Source organism: Electrophorus electricus, unplaced genomic scaffold (genome assembly GCF_041902795.1).
Source record: "Electrophorus electricus isolate QZ-2024a unplaced genomic scaffold, ASM4190279v1 Scaffold40, whole genome shotgun sequence".
Classification (NCBI taxonomy): domain Eukaryota; kingdom Metazoa; phylum Chordata; class Actinopteri; order Gymnotiformes; family Gymnotidae; genus Electrophorus; species Electrophorus electricus.
In genome coordinates, this window is record NW_027658693.1 from 1173091 (window position 1) to 1190939 (window position 17849).

Here is a 17849-nt window from a genome sequence, read left to right on the forward strand (position 1 = left end):
TTGAATATTGTGTCATTGCACCAGCCATGAGGCATTAAAGTGTCTGGACAAGAACATAGCTAGCTAGCTAACTGGCTTAGATCACTACTGCAGCTCTCACACCTCGGTTTATTACATCATAATAGGTAATGTGGAATTTTTAAAGACCATTGTTGCGTCCGATAACCCGTTCAGAAAAGGTGTTCTTCAGCTGAATGAACAGATACTGAAACGAACACTAAAGAGATCATCCAACATTCAAGATATTTCAGTAGACACACTAGTGGAAGAGCTGCTGAGGTTCCTGAGCCATGAATGTCCGGCCTCCAGCATCTACTCTGGACAGGTATGTCACCGCCTTGCACCAGGACGCAGAGATCCATGAGCATGACTGAGATGTAATTATAACTATATACACCTCATTAGTCTGATGCTAATGAGCACACATGCACACCTGCCGTCCAGTTCTTTAACATCCATATCCGTCACCTTGATTTATCTTAGTAAGTTGCTGCTGAAGCTCTGTCTCTCTTTCTCTCTTTCCCCATGCCTCCTTCCCTTCCTGTAGGAGTGTGGATACACCACTGGCGTTGTTGCCTGATGCACCTCCTTTGGAAGAGGACACGGTCCACTGTCAGAACTGGCAGGAGACAGTGGAGCCGCACACACTCGCCTCTCTCGGCTCCCGGGAGATCGAACGGCAGGCTGTCATATATGGTAAAACAGCAAATGTGGTGCACAGCAACTGACTATAAAAGACAACTCCCAGTACACAGTTAACATGTAAAATGAAAAAAATTATTTACTGATCTAACTTAAACTAAATAGCTACTAAATCTTTTGAACATACAGTATTCTATTTATTATGCACATATGATAATTCTATCCTGACTCATGAAAATGTGGAATTCTGAATTGTGTAACGTTTGTAAGAAATTGTAGTGACTTTGCTATATCCTCTTCCTCAGAGCTGTTCACAACGGAAGCATCTCACTTGCGGACTCTCAGGGTTCTCGATCAGGTGTTCTTCCAGAAGATGAGGAACCTTTTGACCGTCGAAGAACTTTCCTGTATCTTCCCCAACCTGCCCCAGGTCTACAGTCTTCATGGTCAGTCTCTCTGTGTGCGAGCGTGTGTGTGTGCGTGCAAATCTGCTCCATTTGTCTTAGTGTGTTTTCAAACCTAAATTTCTGAAGCCTACTTGGTGTCTAAATCATAATCAAGATTAAAGAAGTGTAAAACCCACCCAAACTGAGAATTTAATGACAGAACAATATCAGCTATCGGCACCATGCCATTACTGTGAGCAGGTATGGACTGGAGGCTGTACATGTTGTTTCTGCGGTGGCCTTCATGACACAAGTAGAGTTCTGTTGCCCACTGACACAACTTTCTAACAAACCACATATACACTGGCTCGCTTAAACAGATTCTGTTTTGTGGTGTTGCATTTGTGTTTCAGCGAATCTGTGTGAGTCCATGAAGAGGCTGAGGGACTCTTCTATAGTTCAAGGCATCGGAGACATCATGGTGTCTAGAGTGAGAGCTGGCTAGTGTTACTCCCTTTCTAGTTCACATCATCTTTTGGTGCTGTCTAAAATGAAGGGGTTGTTCTGTGTAGTGTGGGATATACTTGTTGCTTTACTTGATATGTCAGTAGCTCATGTGTTTGTGTGTGTGCATGATAGTTTGAAGACGCTGCAGGAGAGGAGTTCCAGGAGCAGGTGTCTCACCTGTGCAGTCAGCAGAGTCAGGCACTGGAGCTCATTAAAAATAAATGCAAAGACCTGCGTTTCGCGCACCTTATACAGGTAACACTTTTTAGAGGTATAAAGCCTTTGGACAAACCTACAAACACTAGAGCTTCTGCCATATTTGTTAGTGGGCTGGGTTGTGAATTGGTTGACCCATACTTTGAATTGGAGACTATCCAGTCTTTTATATTTGACTTTTATTGCAGCACATAACTTCTAGTGATGCTGTTTTAGGTATAAATTGGTGTTGCAGTCAACAGAATCCACATTTGGACTTAGATGTCCTTGGCTCATTCGTGTGTGTGTGTGTGTGTGTGTGTTAGGAATGTGAAGCCAGCCCTCACTGCCGCCGACTGCAATTAAAGGACCTTCTAGTGTCTGAGATGCAGAGACTCACCAAATACCCCTTGCTGCTGGATAACATCATCAGACACACAGAAGGCATGTATAGAAACACTCACACACAATGTATTGAACCATGAAAACACTTCAGTATACACACACATACCAGTTTACCAAGGAGGCAAGCACACACACCCTTTCTCCTGGATTAACACTAGTATGTGCCCCCACAACAGCTGGTTCTCCAGACCTGCAGACATTGGTGAGGGCACAGGCGTGCTGCCGTGGGATACTACGAGCTGTCAATGAGGTCGTCAGGGAGACGGAGCACCGGCGACTGCTCAGCCGTTATCAGCGCAGGCTAGACTTGTCCCCTCTGGAGAGGCAGGCCAGTCCTGTCGCTGCTCAGTTCAAGGTACGGCCTTACTATGTATCCACCATCTGCCTTCCAAACAGCTTCTCTGGTCTTGGAGCACCTGATCCAGAGTATGAATTATTAACTATATTCTTTTTCTATGTAGAATCTGGACCTGACCACTAAGAAAATGATCCACGAAGGACCGTTGACTTGGAAAGTTAGTAAAGATAAAGCTATAGGTAAGAGATCATCACAGCTGAACAAATCACATTTTTGTTTTTCCTCTTGCAAATGATTACTTGACAGGTCCATTCTCACTCTGTGTGTGTGTGTGTGTGTGTGTGTGTGTGTGTGTGTGTGTGTGTGTGTGTGTGTGTTTCAGACATTCATGCTCTGCTTCTCTCAGACCTGTTGGTGCTACTCCAAAGGGGTTCAGGTGACCGTTTGATCTTGCGATGTCCTGCGCGCTCACTGGGTGGGGTTTGGGGTAGGAACACGGACCTCAAAACCCCCTTTTGCCCCGTTGTTCGCTTGGATTCATCTCTTGTCAGATCTGTGGCTACAGGTATATTTGTAGTTATTCTTACAGCTATGAATAGCCAGAATAGATGAATGGGTCTGGAATAACTATGTCTTTATTTTATTTTTAAAAAATTAAGAAGCCAGTTACAAATTGCATTTGGGTTAGTTTGAATACATTGTTTGACAGCCTGCTCTTCTCTATCAGATAACAAGGCCTTGTATGTGATCAGTACATCAGAGAGACAGATATACGAGCTGGTGGCTGGGACTTCCTCTGAGAAAAACACGTGAGTTTGTTTTTTTGTCTCTCTCTGACCCACCATCTTCTCATCAAGGTCAACCAGTCAGCACTGCTGTGTCTGTTTTGTGATAACATTTATGGTGTCAGGCCATTTATGTTCAGATGATTTTAACAACATTGTGCTGTTGTAGAAATTGGGACCTGATGGCTTTAGCGATGTTTCCACAGATGGAAGAATCTGTTAGAAAAGACCATCTCCTCGGCCTCTGGAGGCATTGAAGCCACCGAGCAAGGATCAACAGCTCCGTAAGTACTCAGGATTTTTAAAGTTTTCTAATGCTGCTGTAATGCTGTTAAGAGAAGGCAGAATTTCAAAGATGCACTTACAATGATTGGACTCCTGACATCTCCTCTAGGTCTGCGGTTCTACGGTTGCATGGTAATCAAGTCGGTCGTCTAGGTAAGCCCATGTTTGTTTTTGTTTGTATACAATGTCATAGGATTTGCTCTCTGTGGTACTTATGGCTGATGCCTTTGGTCCCTAGATGGCTCCCTATCAGAAGAGTCTGGTTCGATAGAGAGAGATTCACAGAGTGATGATGAAAATGTTCTCACACCTACTATCCCAACTGACCAATCAGAAGCCTACATGCATACTGGTGGGCAGGGTTATGTGGGAGGACAAGCTAAAGTGGCTGATGCTGCTTTTCAAGATGGTAAGAATTTGTTACACTCCGTTACACAGTCATTGTTGCACTATGATAGTTAAACAGTATATTTCTGGTGGTGGTGGTGTTTTTATAAATAGAATTTTAGCAGGCTCAGATATTTACCAACTTTTTTGCACCCTTTGTGTTCTGCCAGTCAGGACACTAAGACTGTTGATCCTTGGATCCTTGGATCCTTTAGAGGCTGCCAGTCAGAAGCAGAAAGTGACATCATTGTCCTCACAGCAAGAAGGGCAGGAGATGCCTTGCCAGTCACCAAAAGGCCGTTCACACCTGGAGATGCTGAGGCATGAAACGAGGCCCTGCCAATCACGAGCAAGCATACGGCAGCGCATGATAAAAAATGTGGATGGAATCTTTCAAAGAATGGAGGGACTGATGAAAAACCTGCATCAGCTTAGGGTAAAGTGGATATATTACTCACTCTCTCTCAAACACACACACACACACACACACACACACACACACACTATCATTGCAGCTAGCTAGCACTTTCATGTTATGTTTTAAAAGAATGGCTTTGTGCACTTGTGAGATCCTGGTTAACTCCTTGTTTTCATTTTCATAGGAGATTGAAGCAGACCAGTGTAGACTGCTCACAATGGTGAGAAAAAAGTCACCTGTCAGTCAGTTCAGATGACACCATCCATGGGTCTTCCTCCATTATCAGGACACCATCTATTTATCTTGGGTTGAGCGATGGTAAGTGTGTCAAAGAAGCAATTTATAAATACTGGGGCTAAACCTGTTTAATGCTGTAGCACAATTCTTTTTGATTGTACCAAACAAAAAGAACTAATCTGGAATCACTGGGATAATTTGGGGTTGAGTTTAAATGGAGCACACAGTTGAATATTAAAACATTACCGCAGATCTTGGGTCTTGCTATTGCCAGACTGAAAACTGGCCTTCAAACCTGTAGCAATTCCTAATTTCAACTTTAAGAATTTTATGTATGTATTTGAATAATGTTTAGTATTGATTTTGGAGTTGATGTAATTATGTTGCTTATGGTGTACTACCCCTGCAGACTGTGACAATTGTATGGTCATCTTTCCAACCTGTTTAGGTAACGAAGAAGGGCCAACAGAACCAGCTCAGCCCGAGATCCATTCTACAGGATTCTGATTTATTACACGAGACATTGTAAAGAGTTTTACTTACACATTTGAAACATGAACACACACAATAAGGGTGTGGCATTCCTGCCATTTCATACATCCGGTGTAGCTCTTTACTAGAATCCCAGCATGCCTTTCTCCTGGGAGAAACCTGCAAATATTGTATTGTCTGCAACTGAGAAGAGAGAGACAGGACAGACGAACCTTCAGCACATGCACCGAGTTGGAATAAAAAGCATTCAAATGAAAGTCCAGATATGTGAGGTGTTTTTTTTTATCAGGTAAAGCTAAAGTTGGAACAAGGGAACTGAGGTGACAGTTTAAAAAAAAAATTAGTCAGTGAAGATGAAGAAGTGGAACTAAAATGAGACTGAAAATGTATGGCTGAGGAAATGAATCTGCCCACTAAAGGGACCCCCCCCCCCAAGCACTTTGCCCAATACATGTATGTTAATACTCACTCACGCCATCAGTGACAAACTGGCAATCCAACAGGTGCCATTTTGCTCGAGAACCCATAATGTGCCCATGTCAACTTGAGGCAAGATGGTGGTCTTCATCTCTCTTCGCCTTATGGAATGTGTGGATGGGTGACTTAAACAAATTCAGGTTCTTTTGCACTGGGACCCCTGCAAGACACATGGGCTCCAAGAGGGTATTTTGCATTAATATCATCATATGTCTATGTTGTATCCTTTATTTTATAAATTAACACTATGCGAGAGCAAAGAATAAAGAGTGTGGAAGGAGTTTATTTTATTTCTTTAAGCGTTCTACAGAATAGAAAATAAAGGTTTGGCCTCTCTTTGCGCACAATGGATAAGGCAGGGCTTACTGGGATTGCCATTGTGTTGTGGCAAGACATCATCTTCACTGCTCATTACTGTATACTTATTTGTGCAGCCCTGTTCTGGACTGACTCCTGTCAACATTGCAGGGGACATAAAGGAACATATTTGTTGTCTGATATCATGTCATTACCGATGAAGAGGCACATTCTGTGTAGTGTAAATACTGTGAAGCTCGTCCCTCACCTCTTGAAATGGCTCAGTGATGCCAGGGTTGGTTTTTGACACATATGAAAGGATTTATACTTTGATCTGTTAAGATGTTGGTAGAAGTGGCTCCTTTACACTGACTCCAGTTTGGCCTTTGTTGTATAATGGCTAATGTTATGGTTCAAAAAAGAATGAAATCGTCTAAGATCAGTGTTAAGGACTAAGGATTATGGTACTAATGTTTTAATTTAGGATTAGTTAAGAAATCAGTATTTGGTGGAATATCTCAGATTTTGATTGCAGCTTGTTCATGCATCTTGAGGTGTTCTCCACCAGTCTTTCACACTGCTTGTTAAATAAGCTTTGATTACCTAATCAGAATCTCATTAAATACAAAGAGCTGTACATGTGGTGGAATTCAACAGACTGTGGAATTGAAATCATTGCCAAACGCAGAGATACTAATTTGGACTGATCTCTTAATTTTCTTCGAGAGTTATGTTTTTATATATGAGTTTTTATTTTAAACTTTATCATAAAATGTATGGGGTTATGGTCCCATTCTATTCTGTTCAAATGTAGGCCTACTGTTTTTACAATTCCTGTGAGAAGCGTGTGTGTGTGTGTGTGTGTGTGTGTGTGTGTGTGTGTGTGTGTGTGTGTGAGAGAGAATCCAAGAGCCCCTATTTGAGATTGATGAGTGGCATGTGTTGGGAGTCTGCCCTCGACAAATAGTATCCTTGACTGTATTATCAGTTTTGTAAACAAACCCTGACAAGTGGGTGAGTGAGTAGTGCATGCACATAGACACAGCAGAAAGAGGAGGTCTGTGTTTTTGGCTTCCTAATCAAGTTTGCGTTCCCTTCATATACAGCCAATCAGAGAGAAGGGGACAGACATTTAGAAATAGAAAGTGAGGAAAGTTGTGGTTCTTCATTAAAGGAATTGGATTAAGAGTCACTATTCTTAAGAATGTGTTTAGTACCTACTCAGGCACACACAACAGCTTCTTCAATGACAGTTGCTGCTGTTATTTTAGAGCTGACCACACACACAAAGACCCAGGTAAACATACAAACAGCTCACTGACATATTTTTGCTCTCCCCAGAAATAGGGTTGTGTGGTTAAAGGTCATGTAACCATAGAAACCTAGCCCCCACACTGTTCACTGCTCCTGTACCCCCTTATTCATTCCCTTGGTAAGAGCCAAGCTTGGTAACCCTAGAGATGATGGGAGATGGCTGGGGAATGTGTGTGTGTGTGTGTGTATGTGTGTGTGTGTGTGTGTGTGTGTGTGTGTGTGTGTGTGTGTGTGTGTGTGTGTGTGTGTGTGTGTGTGATGAGACCTTGTGGTGAGTGTGAGAATTGTGAAAGCACTGATTCACAAAGTTGTTGAATGATGGGCCTGTTTTTGTAAATTGCTTCCTTAGGTTGAAACACATTTAATACCTTGAAGGTGAAGTAGTGTGTAATGCTATTTTCTGGTTTGTTCATTATTCTTGCACAGTTCAATTAATAGATGAAGACTACAACCTTTGTTTGAATTTTCAGTGTGTATTCAAGATGTTCATTTTCAAAATGTGACTTAATTTTATACTATCACTGTTCCGGGACATTAATGGATTCATTGAAATATATAAAAAGAGATCTTTATAGATCTCTACATATTATGGTGTTGCTCTGATTTTATATGCACTTGTTAATTCTGAATGAGAACAGATTGTAATGAAATTGTGGGCACTTGTAGCTCACCTTTAAGAGCAGATAGAGCTTTGTGCTGACACCACCAGTCTTTGGTTTGATTAACAGGGAGCGTGTTCACTCTGAGATGTGTTGCTCTGGATTATGGTATTTGCTTTAAAGGTATACTTATTTCTCTTCCTCCCTCAGGTTAGTCCTCCTCCTCTTCAGCCTTCAAAATAGATTCTCTCAGGAGTAAGGTTGAACTGCTGCAGCTGCCGCTGGCTCTATCCTCTAAATCTATCTCAGAGCGCAAAACTCAAATGCGCAGAGCAACAGAACGTTCCAGTGGCGGAGCTGGGGTCCACAAACCCCAGGCACTGGCCCCAGACATGGACAACGAGTCACAGTACTCAGGCTACTCCTACAAGTCCTCCCATTCCCGTAGCTCTCGCAAGCACAGGTGCGTATGCCATTTCCCGACATTCTTCCATTTTGCCTAAATGTGGGCGGGCATTGATGTTTTGTCTAGAACATACAAATGTGAATGTACACTACTGCAAACACTGAGGGTACCACCGTATCGTTATTTAACGATTATCCATTTTATGTTGCTTTATGTACCAACTTGGAGTATACTGTGTATATAAATGTTTATATACATCTGTGTGCGCGTGCGTATGTGGTGGTGTTTCAGGGATCGGAGAGACAGGCACCGTTCTAAGAGCAGGGACAGCAGAGGGGACAAATCGGTCACTATCCAGGCTCCTGGAGAGGCCCTGCTGGACACAGAGTCCACACGTGGAGATGATCGAGTCCGTGTTTTCACTTCATACCTCGTCCAGCCTGGAAAACCATTCCACTATAGCTTCAGACCATAAAAAGTCTATAGTGCTTCAAAATATGATTGACTGACTTTTGTTTTTTTTTTTTTACTGAAATGTTGGACTGGGCATCTCATGTCTCCTCATGCAGTGTCAGAGATTTTGCTCTAAAATCTTGCAGTACACATATACGCAACACGCGTATAAAAACAACCGATAAGGAACAGCCTGCCTTTTTGATGTCACATTTTTGTGACAAAAGCACAATATCTTAATGATCTAGCATGATAGTTTCCAGAAAATCTTTATCATGTAGTCTGATATTGAGAACAACCATCGATGTAGCACTGTGCCATGGAGTTTGGTCAAGGTTTCAGATGCATCATCTTGTACAGTTTGAAATGCAAAACAATGTGTAAGACTGCTGGAATTACACAGTGCAAAGGCAGGTTGGGGTGAGTACCAATGTTGTACTGCTGCTTCCTCAGAAATGTCCCACCTGGGCCCAGTAAAGTATTATTTGATCTTCTCACCACCAGCTCTGTATTGCATCAAGTGAGGATGAATTTTGCTGCACTGGTTTGTAGCTAACTGGGTTGACCTGAGAGGGTGAATGAGCAGGGTCAGACTTTCCTATTGAATACAAAGCATTTCTTCCACAGTAGTGGAAGTGTGTTTTTTGAACACACTCAAAATGCTTATTAAGTGTTATATTGGCACATATTTGCCATTCTCTTGTTGTGCCTTGCAAGTGCAAAAGAAGCAGCATGCAAAATGAAACTCTTGGCATTAAATTCATACTCATGTTAGCTGGCATGCTTTTGTTGTAGACTTGATGGCCGATTCATTGTCTTTTTTCCAAGTCAAGCTTCCACACTTTCACACTTGACACTGTAACCTCATCAGCATGGTATGTTTCTCTACCAGTCAAGTTTTCAAAACCAACTGATGGTGAATGACATCTCAAAACTATTCTTGAACGTACTTTTTCAGATTTGAATTCCTTACTGAGAAGTTTGAAAGAACTTAGGAGTCGTTGTTGAGTTACGAAAAAATGTGTCTGGAGTGTGAATGGCCATCATAACTTGCGTTTTTCATCGGAGCCTTGCTCACTAAAGCTGTTATTTTAACTAAGCCTACTCGCTGGTTGAGTTAGCTAAACAGGCAAGCTTGTTAAGGTTTAATTCCCGAAGTTTGGGCCCTGCTGTCGGCTTGTATGTCGACACGTAGCCCCCAGGAGAGAGAGTTTCGCCTGGTTTGGGCTCCTACGTGACAGCAAGGATTGTATTTTGCACTGGAAAACTTAAATCAGATTGTGAGCTAAGAAAAGGGGGAGAGAGACAAGTACTCATGCATGTGAGCACACAGCTTGACAACATGGAAAAAAGACACCCAACATGCAGCAGGAGTGGCTAAAGCCATACAGAAAACAGCGCATCTGGTAATGGGACATCCAATCATGGTACTAACCACACACAGTGTAATAGCATACGTGAACTCACAAGCCTTCACCTTGACAGCACTAAGGCAACAGAGGATCAGCAAAATTTTGGAAGCACCACACATCACGTACACACATGAAGGAATCAACATGGCAGACATGATGGGAGGAGGAGAGCCTCATCAGTGCGAACAGGAAGTCAAAAAGCAGGAGAAGGTGAGACCAGACCTAGAAGGAGAACCAATTCCAGGAGCAGGGAACATGTTCACTGATGGGTGTGGATTTAGAGGACCAGATGGGGATATAAAAGCAGGGTATGCAGTGGTGGCAGAAACACAGGGAGAAGTAGATGAATTTTGGACGGTGAAAGCCGAAAGGCTGAAAGGTTAGCAATCAGCACAGCGAGCTGAGGTAATGGCAGTAGTGGAGGCCTTGAAGTTAGCAAAGGGCAAGGAAGTGAATATTTATACTGACTCTGCTTACACGGTAGGGGCAGCACATGTGGAGCTAAGACAATGGATGAGAGCAGGGTTTAGGACAGCGGGAAACAAACCAATTAAACGTGCATATGTGTGATTATGCAAGAAGACGTGTACGAGACGGTCAAACAGAGGTGACGGCTGAGATGGAAAAACACAAAAGCAGAAGTGGCACAAGGCGAGAGAAATATGTCTGTCTGTTGCAAAGTTATGCTTTAGATCTCACTCGCACTGTGTTGTGAAGTGACATCTCAAGAGCTCTGCATTAATAAAAGGCCACAGGATAACGCACTGTTTCCTGTCTCTTCTTTCCTGCATCAACGGACATGACACTAACTAATGATATAACAGAATCTGGCCCTTAGCTATTTTATTAGCTTTTTATCAGGGCACGCTTAGTAAAATGTCACATCTCTACATCAACTTTTTAAAAAAATTAACAGGCAATCAAATTATTTTGGCTATACTAAAACCTGTCCTGGAGCAATGCCTAGCTAGCTGGATAGCTAACACTAACATGCAAGACTGGGTTTGTTTTGCAGAAGTAGCAGATGCTAAATAGCTGCCTTGTAAAAGAGGTTTGCATTGGGGACTGTTTGTATTTGATGCATGCACTTTAGGTATTATTGCATAACGCTATTTGTGATGTATTTTTGTTTTTCAATCAGTCACATTCGAGCCAAATTTCTCTTAGGTATCTTGTATCAGTGGAGAACTACTTTTGAAGGCATTGTTACTAGCTAACTGTTAGCTAGCAAGGTAACAAGGTAACTCTTTTTAAACAACAAAAAGAAAAAACACTTTACTGTGATTAACAACTATGAATTTACTAAGTTGTGATTGTTTCATAGAAGGTCTGATTAGCTAGCCTAGCTAAAGCTATGTTTGATACGTTTTGATATGTCTAACGACACTGGCATTTTTGGACAAGAGTAGCTTTATAGTTGCTTAGCTAATGTCACAGAATTAAAAGTAGAATCAGAAGGAAATGTTGAATATTGTGTCATTGCACCAGCCAGGAGGCATTAAAGTGTCTGGACAAGAACATAGCTAGCTAGCTAACTGGCTTAGATCACTACTGCAGCTCTCACACCTCGGTTTATTACATCATAATAGGTAATGTGGAATTTTTAAGGACCATTGTTGCGTCTGATAACCCGTTCAGAAAAGGTGTTCTTCAGCTGAATGAACAGATACTGAAACGAACACTAAAGAGATCATCCAACATTCAAGATATTTCAGTAGACACACTAGTGGAAGAGCTGCTGAGGTTCCTGAGCCATGAATGTCCGGCCTCCAGCATCTACTCTGGACAGGTATGTCACCGCCTTGCACCAGGACGCAGAGATCCATGAGCATGACTGAGATGTAATTATAACTATATACACCTCATTAGTCTGATGCTAATGAGCACGCATGCACACCTGCCGTCCAGTTCTTTAACATCCATATCCATCACCTTGATTTATCTTAGTAAGTTGCTGCTGAAGCTCTGTCTCTCTTTCTCTCTTTCCCCATGCCTCCTTCCCTTCCTGTAGGAGTGTGGATACACCACTGGCATTGTTGCCTGATGCACCTCCTTTGGAAGAGGACACGGTCCACTGTCAGAACTGGCAGGAGACAGTGGAGCCGCACACACTCGCCTCTCTCGGCTCCCGGGAGATCGAACGGCAGGCTGTCATATATGGTAAAACAGCAAATGTGGTGCACAGCAACTGACTATAAAAGACAACTCCCAGTACACAGTTAACATGTAAAATGAAAACAATTATTTACTGATCTAACTTAAACTAAATAGCTACTAAATCTTTTGAACATACAGTATTCTATTTATTATGCACATATGATAATTCTATCCTGACTCATGAAAATGTGGAATTCTGAATTGTGTAACGTTTGTAAGAAATTGTAGTGACTTTGCTATATCCTCTTCCTCAGAGCTGTTCACAACGGAAGCATCTCACTTGCGGACTCTCAGGGTTCTCGATCAGGTGTTCTTCCAGAAGATGAGGAACCTTTTGACCGTCGAAGAACTTTCCTGTATCTTCCCCAACCTGCCCCAGGTCTACAGTCTTCATGGTCAGTCTCTCTGTGTGTGAGCGTGTGTGTGTGCGTGTAAATCTGCTCCATTTGTCTTAGTGTGTTTTCAAACCTAAATTTCTGAAGCCTACTTGGTGTCTAAATCATAATCAAGATTAAAGAAGTGTAAAACCCACCCAAACTGAGAATTTAATGACAGAACAATATCAGCTATCGGCACCATGCCATTACTGTGAGCAGGTATGGACTGGAGGCTGTACATGTTGTTTCTGCGGTGGCCTTCATGACACAAGTAGAGTTCTGTTGCCCACTGACACAACTTTCTAACAAACCACATATACACTGGCTCGCTTAAACAGATTCTGTTTTGTGGTGTTGCATTTGTGTTTCAGCGAATCTGTGTGAGTCGATGAAGAGGCTGAGGGACTCTTCTATAGTTCAAGGCATCGGAGACATCATGGTGTCTAGAGTGAGAGCTGGCTAGTGTTACTCCCTTTCTAGTTCACATCATCTTTTGGTGCTGTCTAAAATGAAGGGGTTGTTCTGTGTAGTGTGGGATATACTTGTTGCTTTACTTGATATGTCAGTAGCTCATGTGTTTGTGTGTGTGCGTGATAGTTTGAAGACGCTGCAGGAGAGGAGTTCCAGGAGCAGGTGTCTCACCTGTGCAGTCAGCAGAGTCAGGCACTGGAGCTCATTAAAAATAAATGCAAAGACCCGCGTTTCGCGCACCTTATACAGGTAACACTTTTTAGAGGTATAAAGCCTTTGGACAAACCTACAAACACTAGAGCTTCTGCCATATTTGTTAGTGGGCTGGGTTGTGAATTGGTTGACCCATACTTTGAATTGGAGACTATCCAGTCTTTTATATTTGACTTTTATTGCAGCACATAACTTCTAGTGATGCTGTTTTAGGTATAAATTGGTGTTGCAGTCAACAGAATCCACATTTGGACTTAGATGTCCTTGGCTCATTCGTGTGTGTGTGTGTGTGTGTGTGTTAGGAATGTGAAGCCAGCCCTCACTGCCGCCGACTACAATTAAAGGACCTTCTAGTGTCTGAGATGCAGAGACTCACCAAATACCCCTTGCTGCTGGATAACATCATCAGACACACAGAAGGCATGTATAGAAACACTCACACACAATGTATTGAACCATGAAAACACTTCAGTATACACACACATACCAGTTTACCAAGGAGGCAAGCACACACACCCTTTCTCCTGGATTAACACTAGTATGTGCCCCCACAACAGCTGGTTCTCCAGACCTGCAGACATTGGTGAGGGCACAGGCGTGCTGCCGTGGGATACTACGAGCTGTCAATGAGGTCGTCAGGGAGACGGAGCACCGGCGACTGCTCAGCCGTTATCAGCGCAGGCTAGACTTGTCCCCTCTGGAGAGGCAGGCCAGTCCTGTCGCTGCTCAGTTCAAGGTACGGCCTTACTATGTATCCACCATCTGCCTTCCAAACAGCTTCTCTGGTCTTGGAGCACCTGATCCAGAGTATGAATTATTAACTATATTCTTTTTCTATGTAGAATCTGGACCTGACCACTAAGAAAATGATCCACGAAGGACCGTTGACTTGGAAAGTTAGTAAAGATAAAGCTATAGGTAAGAGATCATCACAGCTGAACAAATCACATTTTTGTTTTTCCTCTTGCAAATGATTACTTGACAGGTCCATTCTCACTCTGTGTGTGTGTGTGTGTGTGTGTGTGTGTGTGTGTGTGTGTGTGTGTGTGTTTCAGACATTCATGCTCTGCTTCTCTCAGACCTGTTGGTGCTACTCCAAAGGGGTTCAGGTGACCGTTTGATCTTGCGATGTCCTGCGCGCTCACTGGGTGGGGTTTGGGGTAGGAACACGGACCTCAAAACCCCCTTTTGCCCCGTTGTTCGCTTGGATTCATCTCTTGTCAGATCTGTGGCTACAGGTATATTTGTAGTTATTCTTACAGCTATGAATAGCCAGAATAGATGAATGGGTCTGGAATAACTATGTCTTTATTTTATTTTTAAAAAATTAAGAAGCCAGTTACAAATTGCATTTGGGTTAGTTTGAATACATTGTTTGACAACCTGCTCTTCTCTATCAGATAACAAGGCCTTGTATGTGATCAGTACATCAGAGAGACAGATATACGAGCTGGTGGCTGGGACTTCCTCTGAGAAAAACACGTGAGTTTGTTTTTTTGTCCCTTTCTGACCCACCATCTTCTCATCAAGGTCAACCAGTCAGCACTGCTGTGTCTGTTTTGTGATAACATTTATGGTGTCGGGCCATTTATGTTCAGATGATTTTAACAACAAAGTGCTGTTGTAGAAATTGGGACCTGATGGCTTTAGCGATGTTTCCACAGATGGAAGAACCTGTTAGAAAAGACCATCTCCTCGGCCTCTGGAGGCATTGAAGCCACCGAGCAAGGATCAACAGCTCCGTAAGTACTCAGGATTTTTGAAAGTTTTCTAATGCTGCTGTAATGCTGTTAAGAGAAGGCAGAATTTCAAAGATGCACTTACAATGATTGGACTCCTGACATCTCCTCTAGGTCTGCGGTTCTACGGTTGCATGGTAATCATGTCGGTCGTCTAGGTAAGCCCATGTTTGTTTTTGTTTGTATACAATGTCATAGGATTTGCTCTCTTTGGTACTTATGGCTGATGCCTTTGGTCCCTAGATGGCTCCCTAACAGAAGAGTCTGGTTCTATAGAGAGAGATTCACAGAGTGATGATGAAAATGTTCTCACACCTACTATCCCAACTGACCAATCAGAAGCCTACATGCATACTGGTGGGCAGGGTTATGTGGGAGGACAAGCTAAAGTGGCTGATGCTGCTTTTCAAGATGGTAAGAATTTGTTACACTCCGTTACACAGTCATTGTTGCACTATGATAGTTAAACAGTATATTTCTGGTGGTGGTGGTGGTGTTTTTATAAAAAGAATTTTAGCAGGCTCAGATATTTACCAACTTTTTTGCACCCTTTGTGTTCTGCCAGTCAGGACACTAAGACTGTTGATCCTTGGATCCTTGGATCCTTTAGAGGCTGCCAGTCAGAAGCAGAAAGTGACATCATTGTCCTCACAGCAAGAAGGGCAGGAGATGCCTTGCCAGTCACCAAAAGGCCGTTCACACCTGGAGATGCTGAGGCATGAAACGAGGCCCTGCCAATCACGAGCAAGCATACGGCAGCGCATGATAAAAAATGTGGATGGAATCTTTCAAAGAATGGAGGGACTGATGAAAAACCTGCATCAGCTTAGGGTAAAGTGGATATATTACTCACTCTCTCTCAAACACACACACACACACACACTATCATTGCAGCTAGCTAGCACTTTCATGTTATGTTTTAAAAGAATGGCTTTGTGCACTTGTGAGATCCTGGTTAACTCCTTGTTTTCATTTTCATAGGAGATTGAAGCAGACCAGTGTAGACTGCTCACAATGGTGAGAAAAAAGTCACCTGTCAGTCAGTTCAGATGACACCATCCATGGGTCTTCCTCCATTATCAGGACACCATCTATTTATCTTGGGTCGAGCGATGGTAAGTGTGTCAAAGAAGCAATTTATAAATACTGGGGCTAAACCTGTTTAATGCTGTAGCACAATTCTTTTTGATTGTACCAAACAAAAAGAACTAATCTGGAATCACTGGGATAATTTGGGGTTGAGTTTAAATGGAGCACACAGTTGAATATTAAAACATCACCGCAGATCTTGGGTCTTGCTATTGCCAGACTGAAAACTGGCCTTCAAACCTGTAGCAATTCCTAATTTCAACTTTAAGAATTTTATGTATGTATTTGAATAATGTTTAGTATTGATTTTGGAGTTGATGTAATTATGTTGCTTATGGTGTACTACCCCTGCAGACTGTGACAATTGTATGGTCATCTTTCCAACCTGTTTAGGTAATGAAGAAGGGCCAACAGAACCAGCTCAGCCCGAGATCCATTCTACAGGATTCTGATGTATTACACGAGACATTGTAAAGAGTTTTACTTACACATTTGAAACATGAACACACACAATAAGGGTGTGGCATTCCTGCCATTTCATACATCCGGTGTAGCTCTTTACTAGAATCCCAGCATGCCTTTCTCCTGGGAGAAACCTGCAAATATTGTATTGTCTGCAACTGAGAAGAGAGAGACAGGACAGACGAACCTTCAGCACATGCACCGAGTTGGAATAAAAAGCATTCAAATGAAAGTCCAGATATGTGAGGTGTTTTTTTTTATCAGGTAAAGCTAAAGTTGGAACAAGGGAACTGAGGTGACAGTTTAAAAAAAAAATTAGTCAGTGAAGATGAAGAAATGGAACTAAAATGAGACTGAAAATGTATGGCTGAGGAAATGAATCTGCCCACTAAAGGGACCCCCCCCCCAAGCACTTTGCCCAATACATGTATGTTAATACTCACTCACGCCATCAGTGACAAACTGGCAATCCAACAGGTACCATTTTGCTCGAGAACCTATAATGTGCCCATGTCAACTTGAGGCAAGATGGTGGTCTTCATCTCTCTTCGCCTTATGGAATGTGTGGATGGGTGACTTAAACAAATTCAGGTTCTTTTGCACTGGGACCCCTGCAAGACACATGGGCTCCAAGAGGGTATTTTGCATTAATATCATCATATGTCTATGTTGTATCCTTTATTTTATAAATTAACACTATGCGAGAGCAAAGAATAAAGAGTGTGGAAGGAGTTTATTTTATTTCTTTAAGCGTTCTACAGAATAGAAAATAAAGGTTTGGCCTCTCTTTACGCACAATGGATAAGGCAGGGCTTACTGGGATTGCCATTGTGTTGTGGCAAGACATCATCTTCACTGCTCATTACTGTATACTTATTTGTGCAGCCCTGTTCTGGACTGACTCCTGTCAACATTGCAGGGGACAAAAAGGAACATATTTGTTGTCTGATATCATGTCATTACCGATGAAGAGGCACATTCTGTGTAGTGTAAATACTGTGAAGCTCGTCCCTCACCTCTTGAAATGGCTCAGTGATGCCAGGGTTGGTTTTTGACACATATGAAAGGATTTATACTTTGATCTGTTAAGATGTTGGTAAAAGTGGCTCCTTTACACTGACTCCAGTTTGGCCTTTGTTGTATAATGGCTAATGTTATGGTTCAAAAAAGAATGAAATAGTCTAAGATCAGTGTTAAGGACTAAGGATTATGGTACTAATGTTTTAACTTAGGATTAGTTAAGAAATCAGTATTTGGTGGAATATCTCAGATTTTGATTGCAGCTTGTTCATGCATCTTGAGGTGTTCTCCACCAGTCTTTCACACTGCTTGTTAAATAAGCTTTG

The 17849-nt window shown here is 42.3% G+C and overlaps 1 long non-coding RNA gene across 1 annotated transcript; it reads left to right on the forward strand.

Annotated features, from left to right (window-relative positions):
- The first annotated feature begins 14921 nt into the window (after positions 1 to 14921).
- LOC145655926 (uncharacterized) lies at positions 14922 to 15255 on the forward strand. The gene is made up of 3 exons (XR_014121752.1): positions 14922 to 14955; positions 15067 to 15110; positions 15196 to 15255. It is a non-coding gene; the product is annotated as an uncharacterized LOC145655926 (long non-coding RNA).
- Positions 15256 to 17849: the final 2594 nt, after the last annotated feature.